Raw genomic sequence first — 15,637 nt, forward strand, 5'->3', positions numbered from 1 at the left:
AAAGATCAGCACTGTTGCTACTTTCCCTAGAAGTGGCCGTCCTGCAAAGATGACTGCAAGAGCACAGCGCAGAATGCTCAGTGAGGTTAAGAAGAATCCTAGAGTGTCAGATGAATACTTACAGAAATCTCTGGAACATGCTAACGTCTCTGTTGACGATTCTACGATACGTAAAACACTAAACAAGAACAGTGTTCATGGGAGGACACCACGGAAGAAGCGACTGCTGTCCAAAAAAAACATTGCTGCACGTCCAAATTTTGCAAAAGTGCACCTGGATGTTCCACAGCGCTAGTGGCATAGTGGCAAATATTCTGTGGACAGATGAAACTACAGTTGAGTTGTTTGGAGGGAACACACAACACTATGTGTGGAGAAAAAAAGGCACAGCACACCAACATCATAAACCTCATCCCAACTGTAAAGTATGGTGGAGGGAGCATCATGGTTTGGGGCTGCTTTGCTGCCTCAGTCAGGGCCTGGACAGTTTGCTGTCCAGGTACTGTCCAGGCACTGATGGAAAAATGAATTCCCAAGTTAATCAAGACATTTTGCAGGAGAATGTTAGGCTATCTGTCCGCCAATTGAAGCTCAACAGAAGTTGGGTGATGCAACAGGACAACGACCCAAAACACAGAAGTAAATCAACAACAGAATGGCTTCAACAGAAGACAATATGCCTTCTGAAGTGGCCCAGTCAGAGTCCTGACCTCAACCCGATTGAGATGCTGTGGCATGACCTCAAGAGAGCGGTTCACACCAGACATCCCAAGAATATTGCTGAACTGAACAGTTTTGTAAAGAGGAATGGTCCAAAATTCCTTCTGACAGTTGTGCAGGTCTGATCCGCAACTACAGAAAACGTTTGGTTGAGGTTATTGCTGCCAAAGGAGGGTCAACCAGTTATTAAATCCAAAGGTTCACATACTTTCCCCACCCTGCACTGTGAATGTTTACACAGTGTGTTCAATAAAGACATGAAAACGTATAATTGTTTGTGTGTTATTAGTTTAAGCAGACTGTGCTTGTCTATTGTTGTGACCTAGATGAAGATCCGACCAAATTTTATGACCAATTTATGCAGAAATCCAGGTATTTCCAAAGGGTTCACATACTTTTCTTGCCACTGTACTTAAAGCACTGCAGCACTGTAGGAGAGCACCCAACGTGAATCAGTCCTGAATCAGACTTTAGGATAGAGATAAAACTAGCTCTAAGATGAAAGCACTAAAGCAGGCAGCGTGGGGTGAGGGACTGGGCATGGATGGTACATGGGACGCCCATCTTCCTGATACTGGCATCTCCCTGGGCACGATGTGGGTCACAGCAGCACAGCAAAGAGTGCCCGCCTGCGCCCCCATGGAGCTGACAAAACTGATGTGTCTTCCGATGGAGCGGAGGGGGGAGGTTAAGGATGGGGAGGCTAGCTACTTGTCTCTATCTCTGTATAGTTCAAATGAGGATAGAGACTGAGTGCATGGAATTAGAAGGAAAACATGGCTTGTCACCCCAAGGTCTCTAAAGACAAAAACAAATGATCAAAGAAAGTTGTAGTTAGTGGTCATCTCTTTACAGGGCCAAAGAATTATACAGTACATTAGTTTATGCCAGTTGTGGGAAGACCTACCTCATAATATACGGTAAGCTATGCAGACTGTGACCTACACAAAAAAAGGAAAGTTCTTAAATGGTTCTTCCTCAGCTCTTAAGGTTCATTGGAGAACTTTTTCATCACCAGGTGGGGTAAATTAATTAATAGACCAATAAGAAAGAGTTCCAAACCTAATGTCACCAAGCAGGCCATCAAAGCAGGCTGAAATATCAGGCAGGTCTTTTCAAAAAGCTCCTTCACTGAAAGTGCCTTATAGTGTGGAAATAAAAATTAAACAAAGGAAAATCAATTTTTGATTGCACTGGGCATTTAAAACACTGTAAATAGTTAAATTAACACTCAGTGGTATAAAATAACCCTATGTTTGGTGTATATAAACCGGGGTTGAACAAAAACTACACACATCAATTTCATATTTCCCAGCATGCTCTATTCCAGGTAGTTTGTTTCAATATCAGTTTCTTTTTCATGTACATTGATTGATAAATTAATGTTATGCTACTCAAATAAAATAAGATTTTTAAGCCAGGTGAATAACAACAGAAAATGTTGGATATCCCCGCTCTGGCTGGATTCCAATAGGAATTACACATCACTTTGCAAGCCAGCATAATGTGACTTTCCGGCCTGATGTGGCCTATAAACCATGAGTTTCAGGCCACTGTAATAGGGTAAAATTAGGCCCTCCAAACAAGGCCTTGTGAAATATGTATTGATTTGTCTTGAATAATTTATTTAGAATGATAACACATTCACTTAAGATCTCACTTGATAAAGGACACAGAGTGAAAATATATGAATGGAACGATAATGTCTCTGTCACTAGCAAACACAGTCATGGGTGGTACTGGTAACTCAAAAATCCACTTGAAAGGCACCCTGGGAAATATGCTAATAATATGTTGAGTGTGTATGGTTCTTCAAAGAAGAAAGAACCGTCCCATTTAAGGTTCTTCAGAGAACCTAAAATGCTTCCCCTATGGCCTCACTCTGAAGAACCTTATTTGGTTCCAACTTTAAGCTTTATTTTTAAGAGTGTATAGGCAGACAAACACTGTCAGACCTGTTTTATCAGGGCATTAGTCACAGGCACCCCGCTATGCATGCCCTTCAGTGTGTGTGTGCGTGGGATGCACGCGTGTGTTGAAGGCATCCCCTCTTTGACTGTCTTCCCTCCTGCTGAACTCAGTGTTGTGTCTGCATGCTGTAGACATGTTTCCATTAGGCAGAGCTATGTTAGGGTGGACTGACTGGGCTGGCGGGGGTATGGGCAAAGATGGACTGAATGGGCTGGCGGGGGTATGGGCAGAGATGGACTGACTGGGCTGGCGGGGGTATGGGCAAAGATGGACTGACTGGGCTGGCAGGGGTATGGGCAAAGATGGACTGACTGGGCTGGCGGGGGTATGGGCAAAGATGGACTGACTGGGCTGGCGGGGGTATGGGCAAAGATGGACTGACTGAGCTGGCAGGGGTATGGGCAAAGATGGACTGACTGGGCTGGCGGGGGTATGGGCAGAGATGGGCTGACGGGGGTATGGGCAGAGATGGACTGACTAGGCTGGCGGGGGTATGGGCAGAGATGGGCTGGCGGGGGTATGGGCAGAGATGGGCTGGCGGGGGTATGGGCAGAGATGGACTGACTGGGCTGGCGGGGGTATGGGCAGAGATGGACTGACTGGGCTGGCGGGGGTATGGGCAGAGATGGGCTGACTGGGCTGGCGGGGGTATGGGCAGAGATGGGCTGACTGGGCTGGCGGGGGTATGGGCAGAGATGGGCTGACTGGGCTGGCGGGGGTATGGGCAGAGATGGGCTGACTGGCTGGGAGGTTGTTCTAGTTCTCTAACCTCAGCTGACACTGACTCTGGAAAAAGACAGAGCACAGCTATACCCTCAGAGCTATGATATCTATGACTCTTTCATGTTCTCTACTTATGTAAGCCTTGACATTTGAATGTCTCAAAACACAACCATTTCCTTTCCCGTCAATGATTAAGTTAATTGAACTTTGTATATGTTGACAGGTGAGGTAGCCTATAGCATCTTTCCACCAATTATGGCGACCACTAACAGCCACTGTTTTCAGTTAAAAAAAATCCCCGTTTCCATTACAGATCAGGATGGAGTTGTCATTAGTTATTAGTTTAGAGGACAGGACATAATAGTGATGCTGAGGAAAGGAAACTTGGCAGGCTCAGGGTGGCATGGCGGTCTCTCTCTCTTTCCCTGAAAAGTCAATAGCCTCTATAGACACAGCACTGGAGCTCTTACGCTGCTTAAAGGGATTTTGGCAATGATGCCCTTTATCTACTTCCTCATGGTCAGATGACAGGAAGTCTATGTGTATCTGCTAGCACATTGCTCTAGACTAGTTAGCATTGGCTTGCGACACTACCTCTAACTTCCTTCATACTGGACACAGACACATAAAGATGGTATCCATGAGTTCGCAGACCGGATTTAGGGAGGTAGAGCTGAGCCCAGAACCCAAAGCCCTGACTGCTTCATTCCATCCCATAATAATCCGTGTTTGTGTGCATCTCTCAATACAACCAATGATGTAAAGAGATGCTGTGAAATCACGATCAGAGGCAAAATGATGTCCTCTTTTAATAAAAACTGAATGAGAGGATGGGTTTTTAAATGATAGAGAGAGCAGTCCAGGGAGCTTTTCTAAATCAAATCAAATTTTACAACCTGAGTGATAACATCCTCTGGTGGTGTTAAGGGTCCATTTATTTTGCACCGTAAATACAACATATTTTCACACAACAAACATACAGCTACACACATATAAACAAATACTGTAACTAATATTTGTTTTTTAGTATTCTAAAGTGGACCAAAGAGCCTCAAAAGTAAGTGTATCTCGGTCTACTTCGTACTCCGCAGACACGAAAACACAGACACACACGTCACTATTCATTTCATTGACTAAGCAAAACAAAGTTTAGTCATTGTTACCTTTCCCACTTTCTACAGGTTCCATCTCTTTAGAACACAGTGACCCCGCTGAGAACATCCTGTTGAATGACAGGACGTTAAATAAACTGTACATTCCTCTCCCATGCAACATAACACCACCCACGCTCACTGATGTGTGTGTGTGTGTGTGTGTGTGCGTGTTCACAGATCAACATGACGTGGCCAGCCACAAACCGGCAATTTCCTTATCAGCACTCCAACTCAGGATAACATCACTGACTTCTGACAGAGCTAATCTAGAAATCCTGTATATTACAAGATGTACTTGCTCCTTCCTACCCCATCCATTAACCACAACATCAACATGCCAAAATGTAAAGCCCAATAAATAGGACTAGTCTTTTTTTTCTTCTTTTTTACAAGACACGCCATTTCCTAGCATTATCTTCTGAGACTTAAATAGAGGAACGATGAGCAATAGCTTTTTGTCCCCTTCCAAAGACATCAGGCAAGTTACAACTTTGCAGTATTTATTGAGGCAGTATTTTTTTGTTTTGTTTTCATACAATTGAAGAAGAGTGTTCAAACCACTTCGCCTTGATAACTCAGCTAGCAGGACGATTGTTGTTTCTGTCACAACTTAACAAAGGAATTTGTATAGTCTTTAAATTCAGTTAATAGCAAAACAACAGTATGGCACTATTACCAGATGTATCACAGGGCTTCGGTCAGTCTGTTTGTAGATTATTTACACACTGTGTCCAGAGAGTGGTGCTGTGGGGCTGTTGTAACAGCAGGAGGAGAAGCCTTGAGAAGACCAGACTGAAGAAACCATTCGCTATCTGTCACTACTGGGCATTAGGCTAACTATGGTATTTGGTATATTTTATTAGGATCCCCATTTGCTGTTGCAAAAGCAGCAGCTACTCTTCCTGGGGTTCACATGAAACATTACTTCTTTTTTATTTTATTTATTTATTTATTTTTTACAAAAGGCACACATAGCCTTCATATCAATACAGACACGTAAATGATCTGGGTCAAATAGGGGAGAGGTGTTCTGCCTTGAGGTGTTACTTTATCTGTTTTTTGGAACCAGGTTTGAGCAGTTCCATGCAATAATGGCTCTGTATAATACTGTCCACTTTCTTGAATTTGTTCTGTTGGGGTAAGTGTGTGTGTCAGTGATGTGTGTAAGTTGACTGTGCAAACAATTTGGGAATTTCAACACATTGTTTCTTCTAAAAAGAAGAAGTGATGCAGTCAGTCTCTCAACTCTTAACCAAGAGAGACTGGCATGCATAGTATTTATATCAGCCCTCTGATTACAATAAAGAGCCAAACGTGCCGCTCTGTTCTGGGCCAGCTGCAGCTTAACTAGGTCTGTCCTTGCAGCACTCAACTGGACAACAATCAAGATAAGACAAATCTATAGCCTGCAGGACTTGCTTTTTGGAGTGTGGTGTCAAAAAAGCAGAGCATCTCTTTATTAAATTACAGATGGTGGAGAATATCTGCAGACGTTGCTAGTTGCAAGGACCTTTAGAGAAATGTGGTTTGTGTTGTGCATTACTGCCGAAGACCCCACATTGGCTCTCATGACCTCATGCAGTGTGATTGAGTGTCTCTCAAACCTCACCCTAGCTTAAACAGACCTTTGGAGGACACCCAAGAACATATAAGGAGAGATTTTGTTTCTCATAACTCTCTCGAAAAAAGATCCAACCGCATTTGATAAAACAACATCTGATTATGTAATATGATTTATGCTTTTAGTCGGGCACCATTAGTATGTGTCATTGGCTTATTAATGTAGCGGGATAACTACAGTATTTAACTATAAGCCAGAAGAAGTAGAAAATATAGTTGGAATTTTTCAGGTATTTCAAATATTTCATATATCAAAAACTAATGCTCCATTTGCTACTAATGGGGACCTGCCCATAAAAGACAAATCACTATCAAATCATCTCTCTCTCTCTCTCTCTCTCTCTCTCTCTCTCTCTCTCTCTCTCTCTCTCCCTCTCTCCCTCTCTCCCTCCCTCCCTCCCTCCCTCCCTCCCTCCCTCCCTCCCTCCCTCCCTCCCTCCCCACCCCAACCTTGCTGTCTGGTTCAGTGCTTTGAAAATGTTTGCAATCCAAACTACTATTTCAAGACGTGTTAGTCAGTGCTGTACAGTCATGTTCCATACAAAGAGAACTCTGACATTGTGGTTGTGTACATACTGTAGCTCTCTGTTCTAGTTTATGTCAGTGCAGGCCTCAATCATATCTTACCTTATCTGCCTCTTAACTCTTGCTTATCTACTACTGACTGACCGGCTGATGTTCTTCCTAAGCATTTTCTCAACGGACCATGTCCACTCAAATTGAGACACAGACACTAACACACAGACCTACACATATGTGCATTCACGAATACAAACGCACGCATGTGTTACCTCCCATGCACGAGCCCACACACTGACTGTACGTTGTTCCCAATCAACCTTTCAGCGTATACAACGAGTCTGGTTTCAGACTGTATGTTCAAGTGTTGTTTATGTAGTGATATCATGGTTAGTGCCTATGTCTCATTCAGATCTGTCATGGCAGGGCTAGGTGATATGGAGCGTGAAGTATTCTCCGTGAGCAGAATGAAGGGAAGTCTGTCTAACTTCTCCTTTTCTGGGGACTTTCTCTCCTTACAAAGGGTCCAGACTTATGCACACATACACACACAACACCTAGAAACTCTCCCGCCTAGGCGCCAACAAAACAAACAAGACTAATGATTTTTTTTCAATAGTTTAACCTTAAAAGGTAGCTTACAAAAGAGCATGTTTTATGTTGAGATACTACACGACTCAAAAAGTCTGAAAATTCTATGGAATTTAACAAAGAGCTGGGTGCAAGTTGAAATTCATTGTATGACTTGTGAGGTGGCTATACAGTGGGGCAAAAAAGTATTTAGTCAGCCACAAATTGTGCAAGTTCTCCCACTTAAAAAGATGAGAGAGGCCTGTAATTTTTATCATATGTACACTTCAACTATGACAGAAAAAAATGAGGGAAAAAAATCCAGAAAATCACATTGTAGGATTTTTTATGAATTTATTTGCAAATTATGGTGGAAAATAAGTATTTGGTCAATAACAAAAGTTTATCTCAATAATTTGTTATATACCCTTTGTTGGCAATGACAGAGGTGAAACGTTTTCTGTAAGTCTCCTCAAGGTTTTCACATACTGTTGCTGGTATTTTGGCCCATTCCTCCATGCAGATCTCCTCTAGAGCAGTGATGTTTTGGGGCTGTTGCTGGGCAACATGGACTTTCAACTCCCTCCAAAGATTTTCTATGGGGTTGAGATCTGGAGACTGGCTAGGCCACTCCAGGACCTTGAAATGCTTCTTACGAAGCCACTCCTTTGTTGCCCAGGCGGTGTGTTTGGGATCATTGTCATGCTGAAAGACCCAGCCCCGTTTCATATTCAATGCCCTTGCTGATGGAAGGAGGTTTTCACTCAAAATCTCACGATACATGGCCCCATTCATTCTTTCCTTTACACGGATCTGTCGTCCTGGTCCCTTTGCAGAAAAACAGCCCCACAGCATGATGTTTCCACCACCATGCTTCACAGTAGGTATGGTGTTCTTTGGATGCAACTCAGCATTCTTTGTCCTCCAAACACGACAAGTTGAGTTTTTACCAAAAAGTTATATTTTGGTTTCATCTGACCACATGACATTCTCCCAATCTTCTTCTGGATCATCCAAATGCTCTCTAGCAAACTTCAGACGGGCCTGGACATGTACTGGCTTAAGCAGGGGGACACGTCTGGCACTGCAGGATTTGAGTCCTTGGCGGCGTAGTGTGTTACTGATGGTAGGCTTTGTTACTTTGGTCCCAGCTCTCTGCAGATCATTCACTAGATCCCCCCCGTGTGGTTCTGGGATTTTTGCTCATTGTTCTTGTGATCATTTTGACCCCACGGGGTGAGATCTTGCATGGAGCCCCAGATCAAGGGAGATTATCAGTGGTCTTGTATGTCTTCAATTTCCTAATAATTGCACTCACAATTGATTTCTACAAACTAAGCTACTTACCTATTGCAGATTCAGTCTTCCCAGCCTGGTGCAGGTCTACAATTTTGTTTCTGGTGTCCTTTGACAGCACTTTGGTCTTGGCCATAGTGGAGTTTGGAATGTGACTGTTTGAGGTTGTGGACAGGTGTCTTTTATACTGATAACAACTTCAAACAGGTGCCATTAATACAGGTAATGAGTGGAGGACAGAGGAGCCTCTTAAAGAAGAAGTCTGTGAGAGCCAGAAATCTTGCTTGTTTGTAGGTGACCAAATACTTACTTACTTACTTACTTACTTACTTACTTACTTACTTACTTACTTACTTACTTACTTACTTACTTACTTACTTACTTACTTACTTACTGACTGACTGACTGACTGACTGACTGACTGACTGACTGACTGACTGACTGACTGACTGACTGACTGACTGACTGACTGACTGACTGACTGACTGACTGACTGACTGACTGACTTACTTACTTACTTACTTACTGACTGACTGACTGACTGACTGACTGACTGACTGACTGACTGACTGACTGACTGACTGACTGACTGACTGACTGTCTGTCTGTCTGTCTGTCTGTCTCTCTCTCTCTCTCTCTCTCTCTCTCTTTCTCTCTCTCAAACAGCATGTTTGACTACCAGAGCCCTTCACTGAATGGTATTTCATAAGGAGCTTCTTGTGTGTTAATTTTCCACAGTATTGAGGGGATAGTAGTGGCCATGTCTGGCCAATGTTACCAGTCTCTGCCAACAAAGATGCCATGCTGTCGCTGATTTCAAAGCACACATTCTGCTTATGAAAGCCAAGAAGGTCAGCTTTAAAAGTCCATGGGACCACTCCATGGGAATGTTTTTGAAGTGACCAGACAGAAGAATATGAAGAACCACAGCATCGTAGCATGGGAGCTGGCTCAGTCATGCTCGAGCATAGAGATGGCTGAGGGAGTTTTCAGGGACAGAAGGTTTCTGCTTTCATCCACAGACAGACCCAGCTAATCTAGTTCCCCATTCCACACACACACATGCACAGGCATACACACACACACAAACACACGTACACGTACGCGCACACACACACAAACACACTCTTCAATATTAGGAATGTGTTCCTAATGTTTTGTACACTCAGTGTATAACAGCAGATAGGGTTCTTATAACTATGATCACATTGGCTAAAAATGTAGTTATTAGTCAGTGTACTGTATGTTTATAATCAAATGTGCCAATACCCTATCCCCAAATTGTATTAGTTTATATGTCCATCTTGGCATTGTTCTGCATCCACAGGGCACTGTTGTGCTAAGTAATGTTTACAGGAACAGTGTCAACACAGAAAAGGATGCAGCGTTAGAGGTTGGAACAAACAGGTTTCAGTATTCAAGAATGCTAGTCTTTGGGTACTGAAGGGAGAGTTTCTGTCTGCTTTTGGCGAGGTTTGAAAGCCCACAGTTGATAGAGAGCCAAATCAATTAGAGAAAATTGGTATAATGTGGTAATAATTGGTTACTTGTGCCTGAGAAGTGGCAGCTACGAACTACGTTAGACAGCTGTCCAGTGACAGGGAGTGTTGGGGCATTGCAAATGGCGCTGGAACACCAACAGCTGTAGAGGACTGGAGACATCTGTAGGTCATAGGAGAAATGCTCACATGCGCACAAACGTAAACACGCACACCGCACACACACACAGGGGCATACAGGGGCACTCACATCCTCTCAATATCACTGGGACAAAGCACAACAAAGTCTTCCTTGGGCTACAGTGGAATTTGTTAGATACTGGGGAATACTGTTAAGAAATTCATAGAGCCAAGAAACAAATAACAGTCCTTTTTCATAGCTGAATCTTGTATTCCTAGAATCTTGTATTCCTAGAATCTTGTATTCCTAGAGACATTATACCCTTCATTTTTCTTGGGAACTCTATCCCTGCCACTGTGTGTCATCTAAACGCCTGGACCGCGTGCTCAGTAGGGGAGACCAGGGAGTCAGCCCTGCATCCATGAGTAATGGGGGGGGGGGGGGGGGTCATACACTGTGCTCTGTGGTTCCGTTATCCATTCCCACGGAAACAAGGAACTTGAGCCCTGAAAAACAAAAGAAGCGGTTCCCTTTTTTGTGGGCCGTTAATGTTCTTAATCTTCACATGACTATGGCAATTCAGAGCTAACGTTTTGTTGATCGCTGCAATTTAAAGGCAATGCTACCAAATACTAATTGAGTGTATGTAAACTTCTGACCCATTGGGAATGTGATGAAAGAAATAAAAACTGAAATAAATCATTCTCTCTACTATTATTCTGACATTTCACATTCTTAAAATAAAGTGGTGATCCTAACTGACCTAAGGCAGGGAATTTTTACTAGGATTAAATGTCAGGAATTGTGAAAAACTGAGTTTAAATATATTTGGCTTAGGTGTATGTAAACTTCCGACTTCAACTGTAGTTAGATAATGTGAACCCATATAAACTCAGCAAAAAAAAGAAACTTATCTTTTTCAGGACCCTGTCTTTCAAAGATAATTGGAAAAAATCCAAATCACTTCACAGATCTTCATTGTAAAGGGTTTAAACACTGTTTCCCATGCTTGTTCAATGAACCATAAACAATTATTGAACATTCACCTGTGGATTGGTTGTTAAGACACTAACAGCTTATAGACGGTAGGCAATTAAGGTCACAGTTCTGAAAATGTAGGACACTAAAGAGGCCTTTCTACTGACTCTGAAAAACACCAAAGAAAGATGCCCAGGGTCCTTGCTCATCTGCGTGAACATGCTGCAAGGAGGCATGAGGACTGCAGATGTGGCCAGGGCAATAAATTGCAATGTCTGTACTGTGAGACGCCTAAGACAGTGCTACAGGGAGACAGGACGGACAGCTGATCGTCCTCACATTGGCAGACCACGTGTATCATACCAGCGGGACAGGTACTGGATGGCAACAACAAATGCCCAAGTTACACCAGGAACACACAATCCCTCCATCAGTGCTCAGACTGTCCGCAATAGGCTGAGAGAGGCTGGACTAAGGGCTAGTAGGCCTGTTGTAAGGCAGGTCCTCACCAGACATCACCGGCAACAACGTCGCCTATGGGCACAAACCCACCGTCGCTGAACCAGACAGGACTTGCAAAAAGTACTCTTCACTGACGAGTCGTGGTTTTGTCTAACCAGGGGTGATGGTAGGATTTGCGTTTATCATCGAAGGAATGAGCGTTACACCAAAGTCTGTACTCTGGAGCGGGATCGATTTGGAGGTGGAGGGTCCGTCATGGTATGGGCCGGTGTGTCACAGCATCATCGGACTGAGCTTGTTGCCATTGTAGGCAATCTCAACGTTGTGCATTACAGGGAAGTCATCCACCTCCCTCATGTGGTACCCTTCCTACAGGCTCATCCTGACATGACTCTCCAGCATGACAATGCCACAAGCCATACTGCTCGTTCTGTGAGTGATTTCCTGCAAGACAGGGATGCCAGTGTTCTGCCATGGCCAGCGAAGAGCCCGGATCTCAATCCCATTGAGCACGTCTGGGACCTGTTGGATTGGAGGGTGAGGGTGAGGGCCATTCCCCCCAGATATGTCCGGGAACTTGCAGGTGCCTTGGTGGAAGAGTGGGGTAACATCTCACAGCAAGAACTGGCAAATCTGGTGTAGTCCATGAGGAGGAGATGCACTGCAGTACTTAATGCAGCTGGTGGCCACACCAGATACTGACTATTTCCGTTGATTTAGACCCCCCCTTTGTTCAGGGACACATTGTTCCATTTCTAGTAGACATATGTCTGTGGAACTTGTTCAGTTTATGGCTCAGTTGTTGAATCTTGTTGTGTTCATACAAATATTTACACTTGTTAAGTTTGCTGAAAAGAAACGCAGTTGACAATGAGACAACATTTCTTTTTTTCTGAGTTTAATTACACTTTTTTGACAACACTTACTGACACCGGCCATGTTCAATGGATGTTGAGCATTCATAAATTCATCAGTTATTTGGCGCCCTGGCACACGTAGACGAGAGTGCTTTGAAATCTGAGTTTTAAGTTTAAATGAAAATAACTTTCTGACAAAATTAGAAACGTGAATATCTGAAAATGTAGCTAGCTAGACTATCTTACCCTTATACTATGGATGGACGCTTCTCCCTCTCTGTCATGGATACCATGGTTGCCCTTAGTTTAAAGATGTAATCCGGAGACAGGTGTTTTATACAGTAACCTTCTGTGTGTTGTCTTTTCAACTCCCTCTGCATATTTGCAATCAAACGTCAGAATTTTCTCCATCTCCTTAGCTATCATATTCTAATTCCATCGGGCATACCACTGATTTCAAAACTCGGTCCTCCAGAAGGTGGAGAGCAACACTTTTGCAGTTCTACTATGTGATATATTTTTAAAAAGCAGCGTTATAAAGGATTACCTACACATACTAACCAATTCATGTTATAGACAGAAGCATGCTACATGGCAGACCAATCCGAACCCATCTCTCAGCATGTCCAGCCCATCCATTATCTCAGCCAATCATGGCTAGCAGGAAGGTTTCTTTCTTTTTCTGTGGCTAAACCAACTAGGCTCGTAATTTAACCATTTTATTTGTATTTACAGATGGCATACAAGTTTGTTATTAAGGCACATGAAAGTTCCCATGTTCCAGAAGGCATTCCTGCCAAAAAACACATTTATATTTAAAAATCAAAAGTTTACGTTCAAATAGCCCTCCTGTGAAGTAGTGACGTGCAACATACACCTGATTTCCCGAAACGAGTCACAAATATGGTATCATGTGAAATGTAAGCTGTTCAATCAGCTAAACAGCTAGAATGTGATTTTGACCTGCAAATTAGATATCATTTTTCACATGAAACTGCTAATTAGATTTTTACATGTCATTGTTTTGACATTTGAACTTGAAATTCCCTGTGTAAGTAAGGTTTTTGATATTGATCACTCACTGCTAATTCAGAGGCTTTCCTTAATTGGCTTAGACCAGGCTGCATGTAACTAGTTAACAAATTAATTGACAGATAGAACTCCACACATTTCTACTGATGGTGTTAAAACAGGTTTCCTGGATATTTTCAAAGGTGTGCCGCAGGGGTGGATTCTGGGTCCTGTACCTTTTACTGTTTACATTAACAATATCAATGTGTCTGTAAAAATGTTTAATCTGCACTTGTTTGCCAATGATACTGTTGTGAATGCTATTGCCCCCATGGTTGACCAGGCTCTATCTGAACTAGTCTGCCTTCATTGTATTACAGAAAAACATTATTGACCTGAAATTAGTACTAAATGCAGGTAAATGTTGTCCCTTCCCACTGCACATGCGCAGGCATGTGCCATGTCTACGAGCACAAGCACTGTTCACAACACTTTTGTTGGTGGAGAGAATTTAGCAGGTTTAAAGCTTCTTTCCTGCAATTCTACACATTTTGTCATGGGGTGCAAAGAACATTTTTCAGTTTTAAAGCTAATTTTCTTTCAATTCTATATATTTTGCCATCTCTTATGTGTATTAATGTGACATTTGAGTGACAAAAAAAATACAATAATATCTATGGGTTAAAAAAATTCAATAAGAAAACGTTAGCTGACACCGGCTAGTTTTTCTGGACATTTCTGACAAGTTATAAACAGCTTTCTAAGGTATGCAATGACTAACATGACAAGAGAAACTGATGATGCACTACCCCAATTTCCAAATTGCACCTACTATTGCATTCTACTATTACAGCTTTAAAGAGTATGTTTAAGGCCGGACTGAGTTCCTTCATGACTACCTCACGAAGTTGGTTGAGAGAATGCCAAGAGGTCTCAGAGATAGCTAACTCTGGACATGCCTTTGGTCTCTACTGAGTTAGGTAAATCAGCTTTTAGTTTTCTTGCACCTTGTTTGTGGAACAATCTTCAAAATATTCTTAAATGGGATGTTCTGGTGCCTCTAGGGAAATTCAGAAAGCTGATTGAGGACCTTATTATGATGAATATTTTTGTTTTTTCTGATCATGTCTTTCTTTCGGCTTGCATTTTGATGTGTGCATTTTCTGTAATTTATGTAATTCAGGCCTCATCTGTAAAAGAGACCTAGGTCTCAGTGCGAGTCCCTGATAAAATAAAGGTTAAATAAATAAATAAACATGTGAAAATGCTATTCCATTTTTTACATGTGAAATGGCATATCCTATTCACAGGTGAAGACAGCTTTTAACATGTGAAACCACACATTTCACATGTGAAACTGCAAATTTGACATGTTTTTATTGTTATTGTAAGGGCACACACACAGTGACTATGCCCTTCATACATCATTGTTTTATCTCTCCATAGATCACATCAATCTAATAAACACATACATTCCATTCCTCTGTATTTCCCCTATGAGTCGTGAATGGAATCATAGAACCCTCTGAGGAACAGGTGTAGCTCATTCCTCACACACTCTAGGTCACACACTCATCCTTGGCAGTGTCACGTTCTGACCTCTATTTCCTTTGTTTTGTATGTAGTTAGTATGGTCAGGGCGTGAGTTGGGTGGGCAGTCTATGTTTGTTTTTCTATGATTTGGGTATTTCTATGTTTCTGCCTAGTATGGTTCTCAATCAGAGGCAGGTGTCATTAGTTGTCTCTGATTGAGAATCATACATAGGTAGCCTGGGGGTCACTGTGTGTTTGTGGGTGATTGTTCCTGTCACTGTGTTTGTTGTCACAGGATAGGACTGTTTTGCGTTTTTCACATTTCTTGTTTTTGTTAGTTTGTTCATGTGAAGTTATTTATTAAAAACATGAATCAAAACAACCACGCTGCGCTTTGGTCCGCCTCTCGTACAGACGAACGTCATTACAGGCAGGGGTTAAATTAGAGGTTGGGATAGAGGCAGAGGTTGCAATGGGCTGACCAGTAGCGTTGCTAGGAAGCCAAGACAAGCCAGTAAAAGATCATATTACAACCTATGTTGTGATATTTGCATTTTTTGTTCTATAACCCATTTGTTCAAATGCCACTGTGATATTCAATAA

The sequence above is a fragment of the Oncorhynchus mykiss genome, chromosome 5, assembly GCF_057628025.1.
Source record: "Oncorhynchus mykiss isolate SJ-2025 chromosome 5, ASM5762802v1, whole genome shotgun sequence".
Taxonomy (NCBI): domain Eukaryota; kingdom Metazoa; phylum Chordata; class Actinopteri; order Salmoniformes; family Salmonidae; genus Oncorhynchus; species Oncorhynchus mykiss.